Consider the following 27,252-nt stretch of genomic DNA (forward strand, 5'->3'; position numbering starts at 1 on the left):
TCATGTAAACTCAGTTTCCAAACTTCAGCTCTTCTTGCTCCAGGTTTCTTACACAAAACCAATATTCTAGTTGCTTTATTTTCCAACAGAATTGATATTGACATTTAGTTCCTGATATTTCAAGTCACAAATGGTTCATTAATCAATTCAATAAAATTTGGGGACATGTGCTGTGGAAATCTGTCTTTGAGAGTGAAATTTGTGATTCGTAGAACTTACTTTAGAGCTTAATTTTGAGATGGAGATACTGAGCTCCTGAGAGTTTTGGTGAATAGCTACAGGTCCCAGAGTTACTTCATGATATAACTAGGTTATAACAAGTTTCTTGGCACCTGTAGTCATACTGTTTTCATTATGCCATGATTATGGATCTCCTACTTGCTGGCTGTGTACCTCTGGCTATTTAACCTCTTAAACTATTTTTTCCCCTTCTGTCAAAGGGGATGATAGTAATAATATCTTTTGTGGATGTATTGTAAGAGCTGTTCCTTTTCCCTCTCTAAAACAACTTGTGATTTTGATTGGGGGGTCACCCTCTCCACATAGCTTTAGTAGCAGCCCCTCTCTCAGAAGTGTATCCTTAATAGTCTAAAATCAAGCTTAGGAAACCATTCCTTTGTCACTAGTTGATATAGGGTGAACATAGGATATAATTCTGACCATTGATTCTCCAGAGGACATCTGCTGAGGGAATAAATCTGCTAGTAAAATCTTACTACAACTTAAGAAGATATTACCAAAAAGGTGAAGGAAGAAAATTACAGGACAATATACTTTCTTAATATAGACACAAAATTTCTTTTTTTTTTTAACATCTTTATTGGAGTATAATTGCTTTACAATGGTGTGTGAGTTTCTGCTGTATAACAAAGTGAATCAGCTATACATATACATATATCCCCATATCTCCTCCCTCTTGCATATCCCACCCTCCCTATCCCACCCCTCTATGTGGTCACAAAGCACCGAGCTGATCTCCCTGTGCTATGTGGCTGCTTCCCACTAGCTATCTATTTTACATTTAGACACAAAATTTCTTAACAAAATATTTCACAAGTAAATCCAGTAATATATAAAAGGAATAATACATCAGGTCCTAGTGGGGTTTATCCCACAAATGCAAGATTGGTTGAATCTCTGAAAATCAATCAGTGGAGTTCACCATATTAACACAATAAAGGAGTAAAAACATCATTTCAATAGTTGCAGAAAAATTAGCTAATGAGTTCAGCAGTTACTCATGAAAAAAGCTCTCAGCAAACAAGTATTAAAAAGAAACTCCTCAATCTAATGAAGGACAACTACAAAAACTGTACAACTAACATTACACATAATCGTAAAGTTAATTCTTTACCCCTAAGATCAGGATGTCCACTTCCATTACCACTCACTGAGTATTTTATGAAATGTAATTCTAAAATTGTAATAGGAGAATAAGAGAAAGCAGGCATGTAGACTGGAAAAGAAGAAACAAAACTGATGCTATTTTCAGACAACATCATTGGGCATACAGAAAATCCTAAGGAACTTACAAAATAATTTCTACAGCTAGTAAATGGATTTAGAAAGGTCATAGAATAGGGACTTCCCTGGTGATCCAGTGGTTAAGAATCCGCTTTCCAATGCACGGGACACAGGTCCCTGGTCGGGGAACTAAGATCCCACATGCCAGCAGGGCAACTAAGCCCACACACCACAACTACTGAGCACAAAAGCCACAACTACAGAGCCCACGTGCCACAACTAGAGAGAAGCCCATGCTCCCCAACGAAGAACCCTGCACCCTGCAGTGAAAGATCCCACATACCGCAATGAAGATCCCACGCACTGCAACTAAGACCCAGTGCAGCCATAAATAAATAAATATTAATTTTAAAAAATAGAAAGGTCATAGAACAAAGGTTAAAATATAAAAATCCATTTTAGCCGCTGCCACCTCCAGCATTCGCCGCCATGAAGCTGAGCGACAGCGTGCTGCGGAACTTCCATGTCGCCAAGGTGTTCCGCGAGAACTCGGACAAGATTAACAGCTTCGACTTCAGCCTCAATGGCGAGACAGTCATCTCGAGCAGCGATGACGACTCCATCGTGCTCTGTGACTGCCAGGAGGGCAAACCAAAGAGAACCCTGTACAGTAAGAAATATGGCATGGACCTCATCAGACACACTCATGCAGCAAACACAGTCGTTTACAGCCCTAACAAAACAGGTGATACTATCCGTTACCTCTCCTTTCATGACAACAAATACATCGGATACTTTCCTGGACATAGGAAAAGGGTGGTGGCCTTGTCCATGTCACCTGTGGATGACACTTTCATTTCTGGGTCTCTTCATAAGACCATTCGGCTCTGGGATCTCCAGTCCCCTAACTGCCAGGGTCTCATGCATCTACAGGGCAAACCAGTTTGTTCTTTTGATCCAGAAGGATTAATTTTTACTGCAGGTGTCAATTCTGAAATGGTCAAACTTTATGATCTTCGCTCTTTCGATAAGGGGCCATTTGCGACATTTAAGACACAGTATGATCGGACTTGCGAGTGGGCGGGAGTTAAGTTCAGCAGTGAAGGCAAACTCATCCTCATCTCTACCAATGGCAGCTTCATCCATCTGATCGATGCATTCAAGTGAGTGGTGATGCATACGTTTGGGGGTTATGCCAGCAGCAAAGCCGTCACACTGGAGGCCTCCTTTACTCCAGACTCGCAGTTTATTATGATTGGTACAGAGGATGGCAAGATCCATGTCTGGAATGGAGAGAGTGGTATAAAAGTAGCGATGTTGGATGGCAAACACACAGGCCCCATCACCTGCCTGCAGGTCAACCCCAAGTTCATGACTTTTGCCAGTGCTTGTTCCAACATGGCCTTCTGGTTGCCCACCATCGATGACTGACCTGCATGGTGCTTGCCTGTTTTCTGTACAGTGAGGGTGGCCAGTAGGAAAAAAAACTTAGAGGGAACTAAGATATTAGTGAGACTGGATCATTTGACTGGGCTGGAGAGCATCCTTCCACATGGCCTTCCCAAGGATGTGCTGCACATTTGCTCAAAAGAAATGAATTACATTGCCAAGCTTCTTCAAAAGGACTCTTGGTGAAGCAGATTCAATCGGGACTCAGATTTTCCAGCTGTCACTGCACCGAGCTCCTCCAGAGGAGTGACCAGACTCGTGATTAGGGTATAGTGGGGTCCTCAAGACACCTTCCATTTTGAATGTATTTGCTGCTGAGGAGTCGGTGAAATTAATTCTGCACATCCCTTCTCCCACCCCGATAAATGCATAGGAAGCCGCAGTTCTGGTTTTGAGATGCTAGGGCAGCTCAGTGCCCCTTGCCCTCATCCTGCATGTCTTGTTACTGGATCTCCCTGTGTCATTGTGGCATTATCCACAACCATCATGTTACTTAGGTGCCAAACATTTACAGAAATGTCTCCATATATCTTAGGATCAGAAAGGGACAGATAACAGAAGGACCTTGCTTGCCAGGAAGCCTTGCAGTTAGTCATGTGAGGGTGGGTGATCTGGGTGTGCCTCAGGCTCTGGGTGTTGGGTGGGAAAAAGGGCCAAGAGTCTGAAAGGGAGGGAGGAGGGGTAGCAGGTGAATTCCTAGGGCTGGGAGGTTTAACAGCAGCTTGATGTGGTGCCCTGTCATCAAAACAAACCCACAGTCCTTCTGGGTGCCTGCCAAGTTTGGTTGTATACAAAAGCAAGGTGGGCATCTATTTTGGTATATGAGCTACATCACGCTTTCCTGTGGGCCAGTATGTGGAGTGAGTCTATACTGATGCCTTCCCTGCCCACCACAAGTTGTGTACATAGTCTCCAGATGATACCACCCCTTCCCCAGCTCCCAACCAAGAGCTGGCTCTAGGCTTGTGTTATATGTTATATTTAGCCTTTTTATATATGACTTGGGGTTTCTGTTGTTTGTATTTTAGCACAGTGTGTGTACACCTTCATTTAAATATATCGTGTATGTGCATACATATATACATATATGTGTGTGTGCATACATATATACATATATGTATGCATGTGTGTGTGTATATATATATATATTTTTAAAGTATCAGAGTTCAGCTGAAGGAGATGGAGTCCTATGCCCCAGGAGAAAGACTGCATCCTTGCTAATAGTGTTTGCCACAAGTGTTAGTCTTCCCTATTACCTTTTTCCCTTTGGGAGACTGAACAAAAGCAAAGCTTTTGAGTGTTCCCTGTCCCCAAGGCAGGTAAGTGAGGGTCTTGGAATGACTCCCTTGCGTTCCTCAAGCCACACTTTGGGGTCTTCTCTGCAGTATCAGCCCCCTTTTTGCCCAGTGATGCTCTGTCTGCACCTGTATGTGTGTGACAGTCACTTTTGCATGCCTTTTATGTCTGGCTCCCAGCATTTTGGGACAGGATGCTGGAACCAGAGCATTTTCAGCTTGTCTGAGGTTTCTTTGCCAATTATAGGTCACTCCTGTTTACCTGGTATGTCTGCTTTCTTACTTCTTTTCCTTGCCTTCTCTTGGGAGAGGGAGGATTCCTGATTGGGGTTGAGATGAGCTGCAGGTAGCTCATTGCCTTTTCCCCTGCATGGCCTTCTAAGAGCAGGACAAGTGGCATGTTATTTCACTAAGTTCCCAAATGTCTAAGCGAGTAACACATTCCCTGCAGATCCAGAAACAGGCTCAACAAGGTTATGTTTGACTTGCCCAAGAGTACCTAGCTGCTAGTGGGGAAAGCAAGCCATTACTGCCTCTGTTCAGCCGCAGGAATAGGCTGTGAATTGCTAGCAATTACTGTTTTGTTTTGCTTTTTTTTTTTTTTTTTTTTTAATTAAACTGTAATACCTTAGTGTGAGGGACTTGATTCAGGGGCCAGCAGACTTTTTTTTAAAAATTAATTTATTAATTTATTTATTTTTATTTTTGGCTGTGTTGGGTCTTCGTTTCTGTGCTAGGGCTTTCTCTAGTTGCGGCAAGCAGGGACCACTCTTCATTGCGCTGTGCAGGCCTCTCACTATCGTGGCCTCTCCTGTTGCAGAGCACAGGCTCTAGACACACAGGCTCAGTAGTTGTGGCTCACGGGCCCAGTTGCTCCGCGGCATGTGGGATCTTCCCAGACCAGGGCTCGAACCCATGTCCCCTGCATTGGCAGGCAGATTCTCAACCACTGCGCCACCAGGGAAGCCCTTTGTTTTGCTTTTTTAGCAATTACTTTTTGGCTTGTTCCTTAACCTTAAAAGCAAGGGGCATACGTCTTTCCCAGATATAGGCTGGAATCTGCAGCTTCTGAGGTGCCACACACTGTATAGCTCTACATTCTCAGAGTGGAGGGAATTTTAGAAACCAAGTGATCTGAGCTATTACTGCCCACCCCTGGCTTTCCAGGGTGGAAAATTCATGGTAGGAATAACTGTTCAGAGAAGGTACTTGGAACTGTAGGTTAACAAGAAAATCTGTGTAATTAACATATCTGTACCCTGAGCAGCCACCACGCATGACTTGTCTATCAGCAGGAAAATGATTTGTATTGAGTTCCTGTGTGTCCAAAGCGGACGAACCATGTCCTTTGAAATTATGCACTGCACTGCTTCTATTTATGGGGACCTGTGGCTGTAGAGCTGGCTCCTGAGTTGGGAAGGAAAGGGAAAGATGCAGCTGGAAGTGACCAAAGATGATGTGGTAGTGGGAATAAGGCAGAATTAAGGGAGAAAAGAGTCTGTGGGTCAGAGAGGCTGAGGAGCACCAGGGCTTCAAGGACACCCTCAGTGGGAGCCAGAGGTGCTTAAGCTCTCCTGGGGGTGGGGGGCGCACCACGCTCTCAAGAGTCAGGGCCAAAGCCTCTGATTTATATGCGACAGTGACACTGCACTGCTCAACCACCAGCCAGTGGGGTATTTTTTTTGTTTTTAAGAAAAAAACCCATTGCAATCATAATTAATGCTTATTAAGAAAAATCTGGGAATTTTAAAAGAATCAGTTTGCCACCCAAATGTTACCACTGCTAATCTTTTGGTGTTTAGTGTTCCTCTAGACATTTCTGTGCATAGATTTTTTTGGTGTGTTTACATAGTTGTTATTCTACTGTATATACAATTTTATGTCCTTTTTGTACTTAACATATAAATGTTTTTTCCATGTTATCTGTCTTAAACGGAAATAAATAAATAAAATAAAAATCAATTTTATTTTTTTATGTCAAGATAAAATAATCGAAATTGAAAGTAGCATATCATTTACAGTAACATCAAATAACAGAAAGCCTTTAGGAATAAATTTAATAAAAGGCATGCAGAATGTTATCACTGAAAATAACACAATATTGCCAAAAGAATAAAAAGAAGACCAAAATAATTGGAGAGATATCATGTTCATAGATTAGAATACTCAATATCATAAATATATTAATTCTCTTCAAGTTAATCTATAGAGTCAACACAATCCCAGTCAGGGTTTTCGTAGACACTTAAAAGCTGGTTATAAAATATACATGGCACTGCAATGGACCTGGAATATTCAAAGCAAGCCTGAAAAAGAACAAAATTATAGGATATACATGATCTGATTTCAAGACTTACTACAATGTGCAGTAATAAAAACGGTATGGTATTGGCCAAACCATAAAGAGATAGATCAACAAAATAAAATAGAATGCTCCAAACTAAACCCACATTTATGTAGACATTCAATTTTCCACAAAGGTGCCAAAGAAATTCGATGGAGCAAAGTGTGGATTTTTAACAAATAGTGCTGGAACAACTGATTCCATATGCAGGAAAAAAATCTTGACTGCTTTCTCATACCACACCCAAAATTAATTAGAATTTAAAAGGAAAACAGGAGAACATATTTCTTACTTTCGTTTAAGCAATCGTTTCTCAGAAAGAACACAGAAAGCCGTGACTCAATAATGTAAGATAGATAACTTAGATTTTATCAAAATGTAAAACTGATATACAACAAAAGATGCGACTACAAAAATGAGTAGGCTAGCCTAGAGAAAATATTCACAAGGTTGGCATTTAGAATATAAAGAAACCATACAACTTTATAGTAAAAGGACAAGCAGTCCAATTTAAAAAATGGGAAAAACGTTTGAACAGACACTTTACAAATAATGTATGTGAGTGACCAATTAGCACATATCAAAAGTGCTTGACATTATTAGCCAGGAAAGAAATGTAAATTAAAAAGTCACAATGAATAGAGCTACCAGAAAAGCCAAAATTAAAAAGACTGACAATATTAAGTGTTGGTGAAGACATGGAGCAACTGGAATTTTCTTACACTCTTACATTGCTGTACGATTACTTTGGGGAAAAAAGAGGTCTGAAAGTTTATTATAAAACTAAAGACACAGCTATCTGTGACCCCAAAATTTTACTTTCAGATGTTACCAGAGATAGCAAAGACTAATCTGTGAAAAGATTTGTATAAGAATATTTATAGCAGCTCTATTCATATTAGCCAGAAATTGGAAATAGACCAGGTGTCCATCAGTAGGAGAATAAATCAACAAAATGTGACTTATTTATACAGTAGAGTGTAACTCAAAAATTAAAAAGGAATGAACTATTGATACATACAACAGCTGAATCTCAAAAAACATTATATTGAATAAAAGAAACCTTACACAAGAATACATATTGTATGATTCCATTCTAATGAAATCATACAACAGTCAAAACTACTGTTGTGGAAAAAAAAATTATTGTGGAAAATAATCAGAACTGTTGTAAATGGAACAGAGGTGGAAATTAACTGGTAGGAGACATGAGAGAAGTTTCTAGGGTGAGGGTAAAGTTCTACATCTTGATAGAGGTTTGGGTTACATAGATATATTCATTTGTCCAAACTTAACAAACATTCATGTAAAATTTGCAAATTTTCTTGTTTATAAATTATGTCATGAAAGAAAAAATACTGTAAACAAATGCTTAACTTTAGTTAAAGTAAGCATGCTAAAGTATTTAGGGAGAAATATATGCGTGTCTGCTATTTACTTTGAAATGCATCAAAAAATAAGATGAATTGATAGATGAAGAGTAGAATAAATAGATGGATGAACATGCAGTAAAGATGCTATGATGCTAATTGTAGAATCTACGAGTGGGGGTGGCATCCCATGAGTCTAACCTGAATATAAACCAACATCAGAAATGTTCGATCAACTTATTACCAAAATCTTTCTTTAATGGAAAATCTTTCAAGTCTGTGCAACCCAGGAAATGCTTGTCATTGCTTAACCTGTCAGAATCTCCATTTGCAGTGGTATCTGATGAGAAAGCTATGATCCCTGTCAGTGCACCAGTGAGAACGTTTCCCTAGGACTTTTCTAATAAGCAGGCTGCTGGCTCATTGCTGAATGATGGCTGAAGACAGAACCATCTGGAAAGCAGAGTACAGAATGATCTCTATTTTTCCAAGATTCAAAGGAAGGTGGAACATTTCTGAATGAAACCATGGATGTTATTCATAAAATCTGGGCCACATGAGGTTAGAGGCATATTGATTTCCAGTCGAAGGATGAATTGGCCATCTTTGGCCTTTCAGGAAAATGACCACAGATTAAGATGATGAAGAACAGATGCCACTATTTGAAGCTTCAGTTAGAAAACCTTAAATGGGCTTAACTGGCAGGACAGCCATAACAACTGTGTCTTGCCGCACATTGACGGAAAGATGACAAATGTTTTAATGTGGTGAAGGCGAATCCTGGATCTAGCTGCTTCCGAATGAATGATCCAGCCAGTTTGAAAAGGTTTGAAGAAATAAAACTTGCCAATACTTACCAAGTTCCAGAAAAGCCTGCGATTTGAGCAATTCCATGTTGGAATTAGGTTTGAGAACAAAAACTATTTTTTTTTAATGTTTTCTTAGAAGAGTTACTTAAAGAGAATTCCATACCTAGTAAAGCTTAGAGAAAATGTAGTCATTTGAAAACCTAGTTTTGTTTTGTTTTGTTTTCTTTCTCCGTTCTAAAATCAAATACATGCTATACATTCCTTCTGAAGTTACCAGCCTCTTTGTTTTCTTTCTTTTTTCTTTTTTTTGAATTTTATTTTACTTAATTTTTTTATACAGCAGGTTCTTATTAGTTATCTGTTTTATACATATTACTGTATATATGTCAATCCCAATCTCTCAATTCATCCCACCACCACCACCCCCTGCCACTTTCCCCCCTTGGTGTCCATACATTTGTTCTCTACATCTGTGTCTCTATTTCTGACTTGCACACCGGTTCATCTGTACCATTTTTCTAGATTCCACATATAAATATGTTAATATACGATATTTGTTTTTCTCTTTTCTGACTTACTTCACTCTGTATGACAGTCTCTAGGTCCATGCATGTCTCTACAGACGACCTAATTTCTTTCCTTTTTATGGCTGAGTAATATTCCATTGTCTATATGTACCACATCTTCTTTATCCATTCGTCTGTCAATGGGCATTTAGGTTGCTTCCATTACCTGGCTATTGTAAATAGTGCTACAATGAATATTGGGGTGTAAGTGTCATTTTGAATTATGGTTTTCTCAGGGTATATGCCCAGTAGTGGGATTGCTGAGTCATATGGTAGTTCTATTTTTAGTTTTTTAAGGCACTTCCATACTGTTCTCCATAGTGTCTGTATCAATTTACATCCCCACCAACAGTGCAACAGGGCTCCATTTTCTCCACACCCTCTCCAGAATTTGTTGTGATTTTCTGATTATGCCCATTCTAACCAGTGTGAGGTGATACCTCATTGTAGTTTTGATTTGCATTTCTCTAATAATTAGTGATGTTGAGCAGCTTTTCATGTGCTTCTTGGCCATATGTATGTCTTCTTTGGAGAAATATCTATTTAGGTCTTCTGCCCATTTATTTTTTCTTTTTTTTTTTTTAATTTATTTATGGCTGTGTTGGGTCTTCGTTTCTGTGCAAGGGCTTTCTCCATTTGTGGCAAGCGGGGGCCACTCTTCATCGCGGTGCGCAGGCCTCTCACTATCGCGGCCTCTCCTGTTGTGGAGCACAGGCTCCAGACACGCAGGCTCAGTAATTGTGGCTCACAGGCCCAGTTGCTCCGCGGCATGTGGGATCTTCCCAGACCAGGGCTCGAACCCGTGTCCCCTGCATTGGCAGGCAGATTCTCAACCACTGCACCACCAGGGAAGCCCTCTGCCCATTTTTTGATTGGGTTTTTTGTTTGTTTAATATTGAGTTACATAAGCTATTTATATATTGTGGAGATTAGTCCTTTGTCCGTTGCTTCATTTGCAAATATTTTTTCCCATTCTGAGAGTTGTCTTTTCATCTTGTTTGTAGTTTCATTTGTTGTGCAAAATCTTTTAAGTTTCATTAGGTCCCATTTGTTTATTTTTGTTTTGAATGTCCATTTCTCTAGAAAGTGGGTCAAAAAATATCTTGCTGTGATTTATGTCAAAGAGTGTTCTTCCTATGTTTTCCTCTAAGCGTTTTATAGTGTCTAGTCTTATATTTAGGTCTTTAATCAATTTTGAGTTCATTTTTGTGTATGGTGTTAGGGAGTGTTCTAATTTCCTTCTTTTACATGTAGCTGTCCAGTTTTCCCAGCACCACTTATTGAAGAGACTGTCTTTTCTCCACTGTATATCCTTGTCTCGTTTGTCATAGATTAGTTGACCATAGGTGCGTGGGTTTATCTCTGGGGTTTCTATCCTGTTCCATTGATCTATATTTCTGTTTTTGAGCTAGTACCATATTGTATTCATTACTGTAGCTTTGTAGTATAGTCTGAAGTCAGGGAGTCTGATTCCTCCAGCTCCGTTGTTTTCCCTCAAGACTGCTTTGGCTATTCAGGGTCTTTTGTGTCTCCATACAAATTTTAAGACTTTTTCTTCTAGTTCTGTAAAAAATGTCACAGATAATTTGATAAGGGTTACACTGAATCTGTAGATTGCTTTGTGTACTATAGTCATTTTCACAATAGTGATTCTTCCAATCCAACAACATGCTATATCTCTCCATCTGTTTGTGTCATCTTTGATTTCTTTCATCAGTGTCTTATAGTTTTCTGAGTACAGTTTTTTACCACCTTAGGTAGGTTTATTCCTAGGTATTTTATTCTTTTTGTTGCAATGGTGAATGGGAGTGTTTCCTTAATTTATCTTTCTGATCTTTCATTGTTAGTGTATAGGAATGCGAGGATTTCTGTGCATTAATTTTGTATCCTGCATCTTTACCAAATTCATTAATTAGCTCTAGTATTTTTCTGGTGGCATCTTTAGGATTCTCTATGTATAGTATCATGTCATCTGCAAACAGCGACAGTTTTACTTCTTTTCCAGTTTGTATTCCTTTTATTTCTTTTTCTTCTCTGATTGCCATGGCTAGGACTTCCGAAACTATGTTAAATAACAGTGGTGAGAATGGACATCCTTGTCTTGTTCCTGATCTTAGAGGAAATGGTTTCAGTTTTTCACCATTGAGAATGATGTTTGCTGTGGGTTTGTCACATATGGCCTTTATTATGTTGAGGTAGCTTCACTCTATGCCTACTTTCTGGAGAGTTTTTATCATAAATTGGTGTTGAATTTTGTCAAAAGCTTTTTCAGCATCTATTGAGATGATCATATGTTTTTATTCTTCAGTTTGTTAATATGGTGTATCATATTGATTGATTTGTGTATATTGAAGAATCCTTGCATCCCTGGGATAAATCCCACTTGATCATGGTATATGATCCTTTTAATACGTTGTTGGATTCTATTTGCTAGTATTTTGTTGAGGATTTTTGCATCTATATTCATTAGTGATATTGGTGTGTAATTTTCTTTTTTTGTAGTATCTCTTTCTGGTTTTGTTATCAGGGTGATGGTGGCCTCAGAGAATGAATTTGGGAGTGTTCCTTCCACTGTAATTTTTTGGAAGAGTTTGAGAAGGATGGGTGTTAGCTCTTTTCTAAATGTTTGAAAGAATTCACCTGTGAAGCCACCTGGTCCTGGACTTTTGTTTGTTGGAAAATTTTTAATCACAGTTTCAGTTTCATTACTTGTGATTTGTCTGTTCATATTTTCCTTTTCTTCCTGGTTCAGTCTTTGAAGGTTATACCTTTCTGAGAATTTGTCCATTTCTTACAGGTTGTCCATTTTATTGGCATCAAGTGGCTTGTAGTAGTCTCTTATGATCCTTTGTATTTCTTCAGTGTCAGTTGTAGCTTATCCTTTTTCATTTCTAATTTTATTGATTTGAGTCCTGTCCCTCTTTTTCTTGATGAGTCTGGCTAATGGTTTATCAATTTTGTTTATCTTCTCGAAGAACCAGCTTTTAGTTTTATTGATCTTTGCTGTTGTTTTCTTTGTTTCTATTTCATTTATTTCTGCTCTGATCTTTATGATTTCTTTCTTTCTGCTAACTTTGGGTTTTGTTTGTTCTTCTTTCTCTAGTTCCTTTAGGTGTAACGTTAGATTGTTTATTTGAGATTTTTCTTGTTTCTTTAGGTAGGCTTGTATAGCTATAAACTTCCCTCTTAGAACTGCATTTGCTGCATCCCATAGGTTTTGGATCATCGTGTTTTCATTGTCATTTGTCTCTAGGTATTTTTTGATGTCCTCTTTGGTTTCTTCAGTGATCTCTTGGTTATTTAGTAAGGTATTGTTTAGCCTCCATGTGTTTGTGTTTTTTACGTTTTTTTCCCCTATAATTGATTTCTAATCTCATAGCGTTGTGGTCAGAAAAGATGATTGATATGATTTCAATTTTCTTAAATTTACTGAGGTGTGATTTGTGACCCAAGATGTGATCTATCCTGGAGAATATTCCATGTGTACTTGAGAAGAAATTGTAGTCTGCTCTTTTCAGATGGAATGTCCTATAAATATCAATTATATCTATCTGGTCTATTGTGTCATTTAAAGCTTGTGTTTCCTTACTAATTTTCTGTCAGAATGATCTGTCCATTGGTGTAAGTGAGGTGTTAAAGTCCCCCACTATTATTGTGTCACTGTCGATTTCCTCCTTTATAGCTGTTAACAGTTGCTTTATGTATTGAGGTGCTCCTAAATTAGGTGCATATATATTTATAATTGTTATAACTTCTTCTTGGATTGATCCCTTAATATTTATGAAGTGTCCTTACTTCTCTTTTGTAACATTCTTTATGTTACATTCTATTTTATCTGATATGAGTATTGCTACTCCAGCTTTCTTTTCATTTCAATTTGCATGAAATATCTTTTTCCATCCCCTCACTTTCAGTCTGTATGTGTCCCTAGGTCTGAAGTGGGTCTCTTGTAGACAGCATATATATACAGGTCTTGTTTTTGTATCCATTCAGCAAGCCTATATCTTTTGGTTGGAGCATTTAATCCATTCACATTTAAGGTAATTATTGATATGTATGTTCCTATTACCATTTTCTTAATTGTTTTGGGTTTGTTTTTGTAGATCCTTTACTTCTCTTGTGTTTCTCACTTAGAGAAGTTCCTTTAGCATTTGTTGTAAAGCTGGTTTGGTGGTGATGAATTCTCTTAGGTTTGCTTGTCTATAAAGCTTTTGATTTCTCCATGGAATCTGAATGAGATCCCTGCTGGGTAGAGTAATCTTGGTTGTAGATTCTCCCCTTTCATCACTTTAAATATATTGTGCCACTCCCTTCTGACTTGTAGGGTTTCTGCTGAGAAATCAGCTGTTAATGTTACGGGAGTTCCCTTGTATGTTATATGTCATGTTTCCCTTGTTGCTTTTAATAATTTTTCTTTGTCTTTAATTTTTGCCACTTTGATTACTATGTGTCTCGGCGTGTTTCTCCTTGGGTTTATCCTGTATGGGACTCTCTGTGTTTCCTGGACTTGTGTGGCTATTTCCTTTCCCACATTAGGGAAATTTTCAACTATAATCTCTTCAAATATTTTCTCGGGTCCTTTCTCTCTCTCTTCTCCTTCTGGGACCCTTATAATGTGAATGTTGGTGCATTTAATGTTGTCCCTGAGGTGTCTTAGGCTGTCTTCATTTCTTTTCATTCTTTTTTCTGTTCTGCAGCAGTGAATTCCACCATTCTGTCTTCCAGGTCACTTATCCATTCTTCTGCCTCAGTTATTCTGCTATTGATTCATTCTATTGTATTTTTCATTTCACTTATTGTATTGTTCATCTCTGTTTGTTTGTTCTTTGATTCTTCTAGGTGTTCTTTAATTCTTGTAGGTCTTTGTTCAACATTTCTTGCATCTTCTTTTTCTTTGCCTCCATTCTTTTTCTGAGGTCCTGGATCATCTTCACTATCATTATCCTGAATTCTTTTTCTGGAAGGTTGCTTATCTCCACTTTACTTATTTGTTTTTCTAGGGTTTTACCTTGTTCCTTCATCTGGCGCATAGTCCTCTGCCTTTTCATTTTGTCTATCTTTCTGTGAATGTGGTTTTCATTCCACTGGCTGCAGGATTGTAATTCTTCTTGCTTCTGCTGTCTTCTCTCTGGTGGATGAGGCTATCCCCTGTGGATGATTGTTCAGCAGTTAGTTGTGATTCTGGTGCTCTCGCAAGAGGGAGTGAGCGCACGTCCTTCTACTTCTCCATCTTGAGCCATTCTCTTGTTTTCTTTCTTTAATAAAGACAAAAACATTATCCATAACTGCAGTCTCAAAATAATCTCTAGAGATTATCTAATATGTTTCTATTTCCAGGCATTAGTGCATTTATTTCATTTCAAAACCAAAATAAGTAATACTTTTGATAATTAGTAGTCTTATAAATGAGTAACAACTGTGAATAATCCAGTCTTAATAAGTAGAAAATTAACTGAACTTATGATTATAATTATTTAGATGGAGATTTTCTATTTGCATGACAAAGATTTAGAAGCTTTGTCTTCTAAACTAACACAAGAATATGAGAGATCATTTTTGATAGTGTTTGTATTATTCCTAGCTCTGAAGACTAGCATAAATCATAGCATGTAGTTCCTCTATAAAGAGAACCGTCATTCAAAACTTAAAGGGCAATGCCTAGTTAGTTTCAGCATATTTATATCTTCCTGACCTGCACACATGTACACTTAAATCCAGGAAGGAAGCAGATTGTATAGGAAGGAAAAAGCTTAGGCTTGGAATCAGACACTCACTAGCTGTTTGACCTTTGGCAATTGACCTAATTTTACTGAGCCTCAGTTTCCTTGAATGCAAAGTAGAGATCCAAATGCCTATCACATCTATGTATTGGGAAGACTGGGTGGCATAAAGTCTGTAAAAAAGCTGCACAGAACCCATACAGGCAAGCATTCTGGGAGAAACAATTTTCTGAAGTTGATATAATCCACATTCACGTCTCTGAAATAGTAACTGACTCAAACCATCTATTTTCAGGGTTACATGTGTGTTCTAGGTCCAATGAGAAAATGGCTGACGTGTTTGCACCTCATCTCACCACTTGAAATGTGGTATTAACTCCTACTGGACTGTGAATCACAATCACATTGCCCAGTGGCTGCATAATGTGTTTTAGATAAAATTTAGAAGAGTTATGGATATTAGAGCATTATTTGCTTCTGCAGTGCTGTGCATTACCCCACCAAATACTGTTAGCTTTATTTCTTCCTTATCCTCAATATTTTTTTAAATCATCTCCTACATGGAAATTGAACTGTGAGTTTGTTCTTTGTTGTCTACATGTGTTCTCTCCTCATATAGATGTCTTAAAATTCTAACACAAAGTATGTGGGCTGCACTGACTTGCCCCTTCCAATCTCATGTATGGCAGAACCTGCTGCCTCTCCTGGGACTAAAGTTTGGTCTGAATTCAAACCAATGATATACTACTTTTTAATCTATAATTGATATTCATAAAATTTAAAATCAGAGACACTGGATTTGAAGTTTCCGAAAGCTTCCATCTTCTTCACATGAAGACATTTTTCCCAACATATGTGATAGAAACTGAATCTCATACTTCCTCTTAACAATTTCACCAGATTATCAGAGCTCTTCATTCCCAATGCAACACATGTTGACCAATAACTGAGTCTCACCAAATGCTCGCTTGGTGGGTCTACCCCTTCTTGCACTCACATGCTGTATATGTACCAAGACACAGTTGTGTTTGTTCCCAAACCTTTACTTGCCAGTTAAATTTATTATTATTATTTCACAATTTAATTAAATATTACAAAAGCCTATGAATCATGAGTAAGAAAATAAAGTTGCTGTTTCTATGAAAGTTGAGTTGAATGCTTTGGAAAGACTCAATAAATAGAAATGACAAAACAAATCACAATAATCAGGTGGAGGCAGAAAAATATAAATTAGAGGGGAAAAGTAATAAAACTCTAAAATTCGGCATTTAAAATACTTTTACTTTTTAAAGTTGTTGCTTCACAGAAAAAAAAGAAAAAGCCTGGGCATTGACACTGATGCAAAATTGGTGTAGTTAATGGAAGAGAAGCAATAATGAACTTCAAACAGTGGACCCATGCTCAAAGAAAACGTTCTACATCCAGAAAAGGAAAAAAACCTGTATATGAAGATCCATTTATATGTTTCAAGTTAACATAAACTGCATAAGTTAGGTGCGAAATTTTCCAATTTAACTCACTTTATCAATTAATTAATCAATTGCAGTTCTAATATACTTAATTTTAAAAGCTTCTGTTGAGTTGGAATACTCTTCATTGAATTTTTGTACAACAACAAATCAGTCTCATTTGTTGTATTCTTTTAGCAGTAAACCCAAAACAAGAGATCTTAAATTTGAAAATAAGTTAAATAGGAATTAAGAAGTTAACAGCTAATTAACAACAAAGTTTTGGGTTTTTTTAAATTGGCTGTCTTCATTGATTTCTCACAAATGGGAAGTCCCCTGTGCTCGAGGTGCCCTTTCTCCCCGTGGATGGTGGTCTCTCTCCTTTAGCCATCCAAGATTCCTTCATAACTTAGATAACCATACATCCTGGTTACAGAGGACAGTCCTGGTTTAAGCCTGTTGTCTTGACATAATTATTAAAAGCACTGCAATTCACTTCCAGTTGTATCCCCACTTGGATGATAAATGATATGTGCTCCATATTCCTATGGTTTCTCATACCACCTTGCTCTCTGAATGTTTTACTTTTTCATCTTCTCTTCCTCCTTTTATCTCATTACACTCTGCCTTGACAAAAAAAAAATATATATATGTATATATAGTTGATCAGACATTTATTTTTGGCTTAGAGAAGTAGATCTTATTCAAAATTTGCAAAAAGTGGAACTTATTTGGAAGGAAATATAGATATATCACAAAACTCAAGTATCAGATAACATTTTCATTCCAAACTGGGACCGTTAACACAAGACCCCAAGAAGGCAAGGCAGTCTGCATCTCTCTGTCTCTCTCTGTCCCTGACTACATGGTCCCTCATCTCATCTTCTCTTTGCATGGTTTTTCAGTCTCCTTTTTCCCTGCTGACCAGCCTTTTCTGCTTTACTTTCACTGAACCCAAACATGGTCATCCCAGCCCAAACTTTATATCACCTGCCAGTTCAAGTACTCAACAGAGACAATCTCAGCTGACTTGGACATAATTGAAATTCTCAAGAAAAAATCGATTGGGTAGGCCCAAGCACTTAGGTTAGTTCCCTGGTATCAGGCTTACAATTGTTTCAGTAAACTGTGGCGGGTGGGGGGAGAAGTTCCGAGGTAGCTGGGACCATGTGACACGGATTCTCTGACAAGGCAATATGGGCGGGGGAAAATAATCGACATTTTTAATGTTTCTCTTCAGACTCTGAAAGTAACTCAATGGCTAATATCACAAATCAGTCTAAATCTATGCACATGTACTAATGGCTGATCGTGATCCTAAAATAAAGTAAATATACTTTTTTAAAAATTTATTTATTTAGTTACTTAGTTTTGGCTGCGTTGGGTCTTTGTTGCTGCACACGGGCTTTCTCTAGCTGCGGCGAGCGGGGGCTACTCTTCCTTGCGGTGCACAGGCTTCTCATTGCGGTGGTTTCTCTTGTTGTGGAGCATGGGCTCTAGGCTCGCGGGCTCTAGAGCACAGGCTCAGTAGTTGTGGCGCACGGGCTTAGTTGTTCCGCGGCATGTGGGATCTTCCCGGACCAGAGATTGAACCCGTGTCCCCTGCATTGGCAGGAGGATTCTTAACCACTGCACCACCAGGGAAGCCCAAGTAAATATACTTTTAAAAGAAGGTCAAAAACATAATGTATAATGAAAATCTCTGGTTATGTTGAAAGCCAGCGATAAAGATATCTATGACAGGAGAATCATTTAAGACCCTATTAATAAAAGAAAATAGCACAAATAAATGTAGATGAATTATAGCAACTGCTACACTCCTACTCAGCCTTCAATTGACCCTTAAAAAACACAGGTTGTCAAATATTTGCCTATGAGTAGAATAGCTCACTACAGATTTAGTGAGAAAATAAGTTCACAAATAAGACAATATATTTCTCTTACTGTAACCCCAAACCAGTTTCAAACAAAAGGAAAGGGAAGATCAGTGTAGTTTGGGGTCTTGGCTTTTATTTAAAATAGTTTGGGGAGAGTGAGCCTCTCACTTTAAATCTGAGATTCATTTTCCTAATCTGTAATTGACACGGTTGAATTATTTAATGATAACTTGCTGGAAGTTGTCAGTACTTTGCTGTCTCAGATATTATTTGTGTTTTATTCACATTTATTTATTGTGTTCCCTCTAAATGTTTTAAGAAATAAGCAGATAACCACTTTACATAAGTAGCATCAGAAAGAAATAAAAGGAAGAAGACCTGGACTTTCCTTTTAAGGAGTTTACAATTGAAATGAAGAGATATAGTTAAAAGATTTTAGCTAAGTAAATTTTTATCTCCTCTCATCAAATGTACCCATACTCTTTCCTATTAAAATTCATCAAGCAACCATAATGGTACTAGGAAAGTAGTGAAATGCCAAGATATGGAAAAGATAAAAGTGCTTGGTAACTGCTTTTTGGGAAAAACATTGTTTCAATCTCAGTATCATCACAATAATATTTGTATTATTAATTAAAAAACTTTATAAGAAATTTTAGCTTCACAGCAAAATTGAGAGGAAAGTATGGAGTTCCCATATATCCTCTGAACCCACAGATGCACAACCTCCCCCATTACTGACATCCTACATCACAGTGGTGTATTTGTTACAATCCATGAACCTACACAGCTTTACCACTTAAAGTCCATAGTTTACATTAGTGTTCACTCTTGGCGTTGTATATTCTATGGGTTTTGACAAGTGTATAATGACATGTACCCACCACTGTAGTATCATACATAGTAGTTTCACTCTCCTAAAAATCCTCTGTACTGTGTCTACTCATCCCTCCCTCTGTCAACCACTGATTATTTTTAGTCTCTATAGCTTTGCCTTTTCCAGAATGTCATGTAGTTGGAATCACACAGTATGTAGCCTTTACAGATTGGCTAGCTTTACTTAGTAATATGCACTTAAGTTTCCTCCTAGTCTTTTCATGGCTTGATAGCTCATTTCTTTTTAGCACCAAATAATATTCCAGTGTCTAATAGTAATATTTACTACAGTTTATCCATTAACCTACTGAAGGATATCTTAGTTGCTTCCAAATTTTGGCAATTACTAATTATGAATAAAGCATCTATAAACATTGTTGTGCAGGGTTTTATGTGGATGTAAGTTTTCAACTCCTTTGGATAAATACCAAGGGGTGCAATTGCTGAATTGCATGGTAAGACTAGGTTTAGTTTTGTAAGAAAATACCTGTCTTCTAAAGTGGCTGAATCATTTTGCATTCCCACCAGCAACGAATGAGAATCCCTATTGTTCCACATCTTTGTTAGTATTTGGTGGTATCAGTATTTTGAATTTTGGTCATTTTAATAAGTGTGTAGTGGCATCTCATTTTTTTAATTTGCTTTTCCCTGATGATATATGATGTTGAACATCTTTTTATATGCTTACATGCCAACTGTATATGTTCTTGGTGAGATGGTTCAGATCATTTGTCCATTTTTTAATTGAGTTGTTCATTTTCTTATTGCTGAATTATGAGTTCTTTATATATTTTGGATGACAGTCCTTTATCAGATGTCTTTTGCAAATATTTCCTCCCAGTCTGTGACTTGTCTTCTCATTCTCTTGACATTGTCTTTCACAGAGAAGAAGTTTTTAAATTTTAATAAAGCCCAGCTTATTAATTATTTCTTTCATGGTTTTTGCTGTCATATTTAAAAAGTCATTGCTATATGCAAGGTCATCTAGGTTTTTTCCTTTTATCTTCTAGGAGTTTTATAATTTTGCACATTACATTTAGTCCTATGGTACATTTTGAGTTAATCTTATTGAAGGATGCAAGGCCTATGTCTAGATTCATTTTTTCTGTTGTAAATATTTAGGTTGCACAACAAGAATTTTTAAAGGTATACAACCTGATGATTTAATATATGTATATATTGAGAAATGATTACCACAATCCAGTTAGCTAATGTATGCATCACCTCACATCATCTCACGGTGGTGAGAACACTTAAGATCTACTCTTTTAGCAAATTTCAAGTATGCAATACAGTTGGCCCTTGAACTATGAGGGAGTTAGGGGCATCAACCCCTACACGGTCTAAAATCCACATATAACTTTATAGTCGACCCTTTGCACCATGGTTTTGCATCTGCAGATTTAACCAACCTTGTATGTATAGTACTGTAGTACATATTTATTGAAAAAAAATCCATGTATAATTGGACTTGCACAGTTCAAACCCGTGTTTTTCAAGGGTCAACTGTATTATAAACTACAATCATCATGATGTATGTTAGGTCCTCAAAACTTATTCATATTTTAATTGAAATTTGAACCCTTCAACCAACATCTCCCCAGCTCCTCAACCAACCTCTGGCAACCACCACTCTGATTCTATGATTCATTGTCTATGAGCTTACTGTTTTAAGTTCCACATGTAAATGATATCATACAGTATTTATCTTTTTGTGTTTGGCTTATTTCACTTAGCATAATGTCCTCCAGGTTGTCACAAATGTCAGAATCTCTTATTTTATGGTTGAATTATATATGTGTATAAATATATAGATATAGATATATAGATATAGATACAGATATAGATTACATTTTCTTTATTCACCTATCGATAGACACTTAGGTTGTTCCATATCTTGGCTATTGTCAATAATGTTGCAATGAACATGGGAATACAGATATCTCTTAGAGATGCTAATTTCATTTCTTTTGGATATATACCTGGAAGTTAAATTGCTGGATCATATGGTAGTTCTACCTTTAATCTTTTGAGGAAACTCCATACTGCTTTCCATAATGGCTGTAGCAATTCACATTTCCACTAACAATGTACAAGAGTTCCCTTTACACTACACCTTCACCAACACTTGTCTTTTTGATAAGAGTTATCCTAACAGGAATGAGATGATATTTTATTTTGAGTTTCCCGATGATTAATGATATTGAGCATCTTTTTATGTACCTCTCGGCCATTTGTATGTCTTCTTTCAAAAAATGTCTATTCAGGTCCTTTGCCTATTATTTAATTGGGATGATCTTTTTGCTCTTGAGTTGCATGAGTTTCTTATATAAAATGGATGTTAATCTCTTATCAGATATATGGTTTGTGAATAATTTTCTCCCACTCCATAGGTTGCCCTTTCATTTTGTTTATTTTTCCTTTGTTGTGCAGAGTTTTTAGTTTGAAGTAGTCCCACTTATTGATTTTTAGTTTTGTTGCCTATGCTTTTGGTATCATATTCAAAAAATCATTGCCCAGATTGATGTCAAAGACCTTGTTCTCTATTTTTTCTAGGAGATTTATGGATTCAGGTGTTAGATATAACTCTTTAATCAATTTGAGTTAACTTTTGAGTATGATGCAAGAAAAGTCCAATTTCATTTTTTTTGAATGTGGATATCTAGTTTTTCCAATACCATTTATTGAAGAAACTATCCTAATCCCATTGTGCATTCTTGGTGTCCTTGCAAAAGACTAGTTGCTCATATATGTGTGGGTTTATTTCTTGGCTCTCTGTTCTGTTCTACTGGTCTATATGCCTGTTATTATGCCAGTACCATACTGTTTTGATTATTATAGCTTTGTAATATAGTTTAAAGTCAGATTGCTGCCTTAGCTTTGTACTTCTTTCCCAACATTGTTTTTACTGTTGGTGTCTTTTGTGGTTCCATACAAAATTTTAGGATTTTTTTCTATTTCTATAAAGAATGCTCAATGAAATATTGATAGGGATTGTATTGAATCTGTAGATCACTTTAGGTATTATGGATATTCTAACAATATCAATTCTTCCAATCCAACAGCATGAAATATCTTTCCATTTGTTTGTTTCTACTTCAGTTTTTTTCATCAATGTCTCATTGTTTTCAGCATACATATCTTTCACCTCCTTGGTTAAATTTATTCCTAAGTATCTTATTCTTTTTGATACTACTGTAAAAGAGATTTTTAAAATTTTCTTTTTGGAATAGCTTATTGCTACTGTATAGAAATACAACTAATTTTTGCAGGCTTATTTTTTATCTTGAAACTTTACTGAATTTGTTTATTCTAAATATTGTTCTAACAATTTTTGGTGGAGTCTTCAGGGTTTTCTCTATATAAGACCATGTTATCTATAGAAACAGTTTAACTTCTTACTTTCCAATTTGGATGCCTTTTATTTCCTCTCTTGCCTAATTTCTCTGGCTAGGACTTCCAGTATTATGTTGAATAGAAGCAGTGAGAGTGGGCACTCTAGTCTTTTTCCTGATCTTAGAGTAAAACCTTTCAGCTTTTCACTGTTCAACATGTTACTAGCTGTGACTTGTCATATGTGGCATTTATTATGTTGAGGTATATTCCTTCTATAACTAAATTTTAATTGTTTTTGATCATGAAAAAATGTTGAATTTATCAAATGTTTTTTCTTCTATTAAGAAGATAGTATTTTATCTTTTATTATGTTAATGTATCACATTGTTTTATTTGCATATGTTGAAACATCCTTGCCTCCCAGAAATAAATCCCACTTAATTATTGTGTATGATCCTTTTAATGTACTGTTGAATTAAGTTCACTAATAGTATATTGAGGATTTTTCCATCAACGTTCATCTGGAATATTGAGCTGTAATTTTCTTTTTATGTGGTGTCCTTAACTCTCTTTGGTATGAGGGTCATGCTGGCTGCATAAAATAAGTTTGGAAGGATTCCCTCCTCTTCAGTGTTTTGGAAGAGTTTGAGAAAGATTGGTGTTAATTCTTTAAATATTTGGTAGAATTCACCAGTGAAGCCAGGTAGTCCTGGGCTTTTCTTTGTTGGGAGGCATTAATTGCTTCTTTAATCTCCATACTCATTGTTGGTCTGTTCAGATTTTCTATTTCTTTTTGATTCAGTCTTGTTAGGTTGTATGTTTTTAGGAATCTATCCATTTCTGCTAGGTTATCCAATTTGTTGGCATAAAATTGTTCATATTTTATCTTTCTGTGGTATCAGTTTTCTCCTCTTTCACTTATAAGTTTATATATTTGTATCCTCCTTCCTTTTTCTTAGTTTAGCTAAATGTTTGTCAGTCTTGTTTATCTTTTCAAAAAACCAACTCTTAGTTCCATTAATCTTTTCTGTTGTATTTCTATTCTCTATTTATTTATGCTCTAATATTTATTATTTCCTTCTTTCTGCTAACTTTGGACCTAATTTGTTCTTCTTTCTCCATGATAATGTTAGGTTAAAATAGTATAAAGATAAGTTATTTATTTGAGGCCTTTCTTTTTTTTTCTTGCAGGTATCTCTAGCTATAAACTTCCCACTGCTTTTGCTGCATCCCATAAGTTTTGGTGTGTTGTGTTTCTATTTACATTTGTCTCAAGATACTTTTTGATTTCCTCTTTGACCCATTGGTTGTTCAGAAGTGTGTTGTTTGACTTCACATATTTGTTAAATTTTCCATTTTCCTACTGTAATTGATTTCTAGTTTTGTACTGTTATGCCAGGAAAAGATACTTGATATGAATTCAATATTCTTAAATTTGTTACTACTAGTTTTGTGATTCAGCACATAAGCTACTCTGGAGAATATTCCATGTACCCTTAAGAAGAATGTGATTCTGCTGCTGTTGGATGGAATGTTTTGTGTATGTCTGTTAGATAAATTTGGTCTATAATGTTATTCAAGTCTACTGTTTCCTTATTGATTTTCTCTCCAGATGATTTATCCATTGATGAAAGTGGGATATCAAAATCCCCTACTATTATGGTATTGTTGTCTATTTTTCTCTTTTTTTATTAATATTTTCTTTATTTATTTAGGTGCCCCAATGTTGGATGAATATATATTTACAATGTTATATACTCTTGATGAATTGACCCATTTATCTTTATGTAATGACCTTCTTTGTCTCTGACAATGGATTCTGACTGAAAGTCTATTTGTCTGATATCAGTATAGTCACCCCGTTCTCTTCTGATTATCATTTAAGTAGGATATCTTTTTCCACCCCTTCACTTTTAGCCTATATAAATCCTTAAAGCCAAAGTGAGTCTCTTTGAGGCAACATATAGTTGGATCTTGTTTTTTATTCATTCAGCCACTCTATCCTTGAGTAGAGAGTTTAATTCATATACATTTAAAGTAATATTTGATAGATAAATATTTACAGTTGTCATCTTTTTTTATGGTTTTCTGGCTGTTCTATAGTTTCTTTGTTCCTGTCTTTCTCTCTTGCAGTCTTCCTTTGTAATTTGTTGGCTTTTTCGTGGCAGTATGCTTTGATTCCTTGCTCTTTATCTTTTGCATATCTACTAGAGTTTCTTCTTTGTGGTTATTATTAAGTTTTTATAAAACATCTTATAGTTGTATACTTTAGGCAACTTAACTTTACTCTCATACCAAAACTCTACACTTTTACTTCTTCCCCACTCCCACACTTAACGCTATTGATGCATACTTTATATCTTTTTAAGTTGTGTACCTATTAACAACTTATTTTAGCCATGGTTGTTTTTAATATTTTTGTCTTTTAACTTTTATACTAGAGATAAAAGTGATTTATAAACCACCATTATATTATTAAGAGTATTATGAATTTGACTAGATATTTACGTTTATCAGTGAGTTTTATACTTTCACATGTTTTCGTGTTGTTACCTAGTATCCTTTTATTTCATCTTGAAGATTTCTTTTTAGCATTTCTTGTAAGGCAGGTCTAGTGGTGATGTACTCCCTCAGCGTTTGTTTATTGAAAATAGATTTACCTTTTTTATATGTGGATGTCCAGTTGTTCCAGCACCATTTGTAGAAATGACTATCTTTGCTCCATTGTATTGCCTTTGCTGCATTGTCAAAGATCAGTTGACTCTTTTTATGTGAGTCTATTTCTGGGCTCTCTATTCTGTTACATTGATATATTTGTCTATCCTTTCATCAATACCATACTACCTTGATTACTGTAGCTTCATAGTCTTGAAGTTGGATAATGTCAGTCCTCCAATTTTGTTCTTCTCCAATACTGAGTTAACTATTGTGGGTCTTTTGCCTCTCTATATACTCTTTGTAATCAGTTTTTTTTAATACCCACAGTACTTTGCTATTATTTTTATTGAAATTGCATTTTATCTGTAGATCAAGTTGGAAAGGACTGACATCTTGACAATACTGAGTCTTCCTAATTATGAACCTGGAATATCTCTGCACTTACTTAGTTCTTCTTTTATATCTTTCATCAGAGTTATATGGTTTTTCTCATATAGATCTTGCACATATTTTATTAAGTTTATATTTAAGTGTTTTTTTCTTGGTGGTAATGTAATTTTAAATTCCACTTGTTCATTGCTGATACAATAACACTTTAAAGATTTTTGTTAATGACACTTAATAAATTCACTGATATTTGGGCTACAGCACCAGAAAACACAACAGACTACCTTTGCTTTAGGTGCAAGTATGTCCAGTAAATACGGTCTTATTCTATAGATTTCTTTGCAGAATAAGTTTTCAAAGCTCTAAAGATGAATTTATGAGATATTTTGACATGAATTATGATACCTGTCAATGATCATATGATCACCATGAGTAAAGAATTGTATCAATCAATAGATGACAAATTTGGAAATGATTAAAAAGTGTTTCCAGTTACAAAGAAATTGTTTTATACGGTAAATATAATGGATCTGAGAAAGACTGAAGTAGAGCACAAAGTTTTACAGAATTTCAGGGCAAGTGGTATCTAACTTATTTCACCTATATATCATATAAATATATGATATTTATATATTTTACACTCCTTATCATTATCCAAAACAATTTCTATTAATTATAATGCTTTAAAAAGCTTATAAACATGAAATTTTAATTTTTCAGTGTGTATAATATTCAGTTCCTATGGGTAAGCCAGCTTATTTCTCGTACCGTTCTCTCCATAACAAGAGCACTAGTTAGCAGAGAGTAATAGAATCTTTAAAAACTTTCCAACATTTCCGGTTTAAATGATTCTTACCAATCCAACCTCTACCTGACAAAGCAAACCATATTTTAGGGGAAGAAAATTTTAAAATAAAAAATTTTGGTACAGGTTATATTTATGATGCTACATGAGCAATCGATACGCCTGACACATTACAAGTGGAGAATTTTCTCCAGTCAGTGATAGTGAGTGGGTAAGCAAAAGGATGAATTTAGTCCCCACATTTTTCCACATTTATTCTTCCAGAATCCATTTCTAGACAATCTATATGTCACTATCATTGTGCAAACAAATTGTTTACACATGTACATAAGTTGATTCATAGCATCTACTAATTTTACCTATCTATGTAAAATCCTGTAAATATGTCCAAAATGATGTACAGAGGCACAGCACTGAGAGCCAGAAAAGACCTTAGAGGTTACAAGGTCCAACAGGCTTTGTGTATAGCTGAGGAAATGGAAGCCAAATAATATTTAGAGGCTTGCCCAGTATCACCTAGTCTGAGGATATGTTTATTTTCCAAATATCTTAAAATACAATTAAAATATCATTAAATGAAAAGAACAGTTAGATATGAGATGTTGAGAAAATTAGCACTTCTGTTTATGTTCTCACATAGTACATGGTTTCACTCCTATGGACCTTTGCCCAAGCAGATCCCTCTAAAATTCCTTCCAAACCTGATAATTTTCTTTCAAAATCATATTCAGGTTAAACACCCCTCTAATGGTTTCTTGGACTCCACCCCCGAATTATTAGCCATTACTTTGTTACCTCTATTCTTGGTACTTGCATTACCTTATATAACACATCAGATAGAGCTCTTA

At 36.1% G+C, this 27,252-nt stretch overlaps 1 pseudogene; it reads left to right on the forward strand.

Annotated features, from left to right (window-relative positions):
* The first annotated feature begins 1,953 nt into the window (after nt 1-1,953).
* Nucleotides 1,954-2,943, forward strand: LOC137775452 (WD repeat-containing protein 82 pseudogene; annotated as a pseudogene).
* The last annotated feature ends 24,309 nt before the right edge of the window (nt 2,944-27,252 follow it).

The sequence above is a fragment of the Eschrichtius robustus genome, chromosome 13 (genome assembly GCF_028021215.1).
Source record: "Eschrichtius robustus isolate mEscRob2 chromosome 13, mEscRob2.pri, whole genome shotgun sequence".
Taxonomy (NCBI): domain Eukaryota; kingdom Metazoa; phylum Chordata; class Mammalia; order Artiodactyla; family Eschrichtiidae; genus Eschrichtius; species Eschrichtius robustus.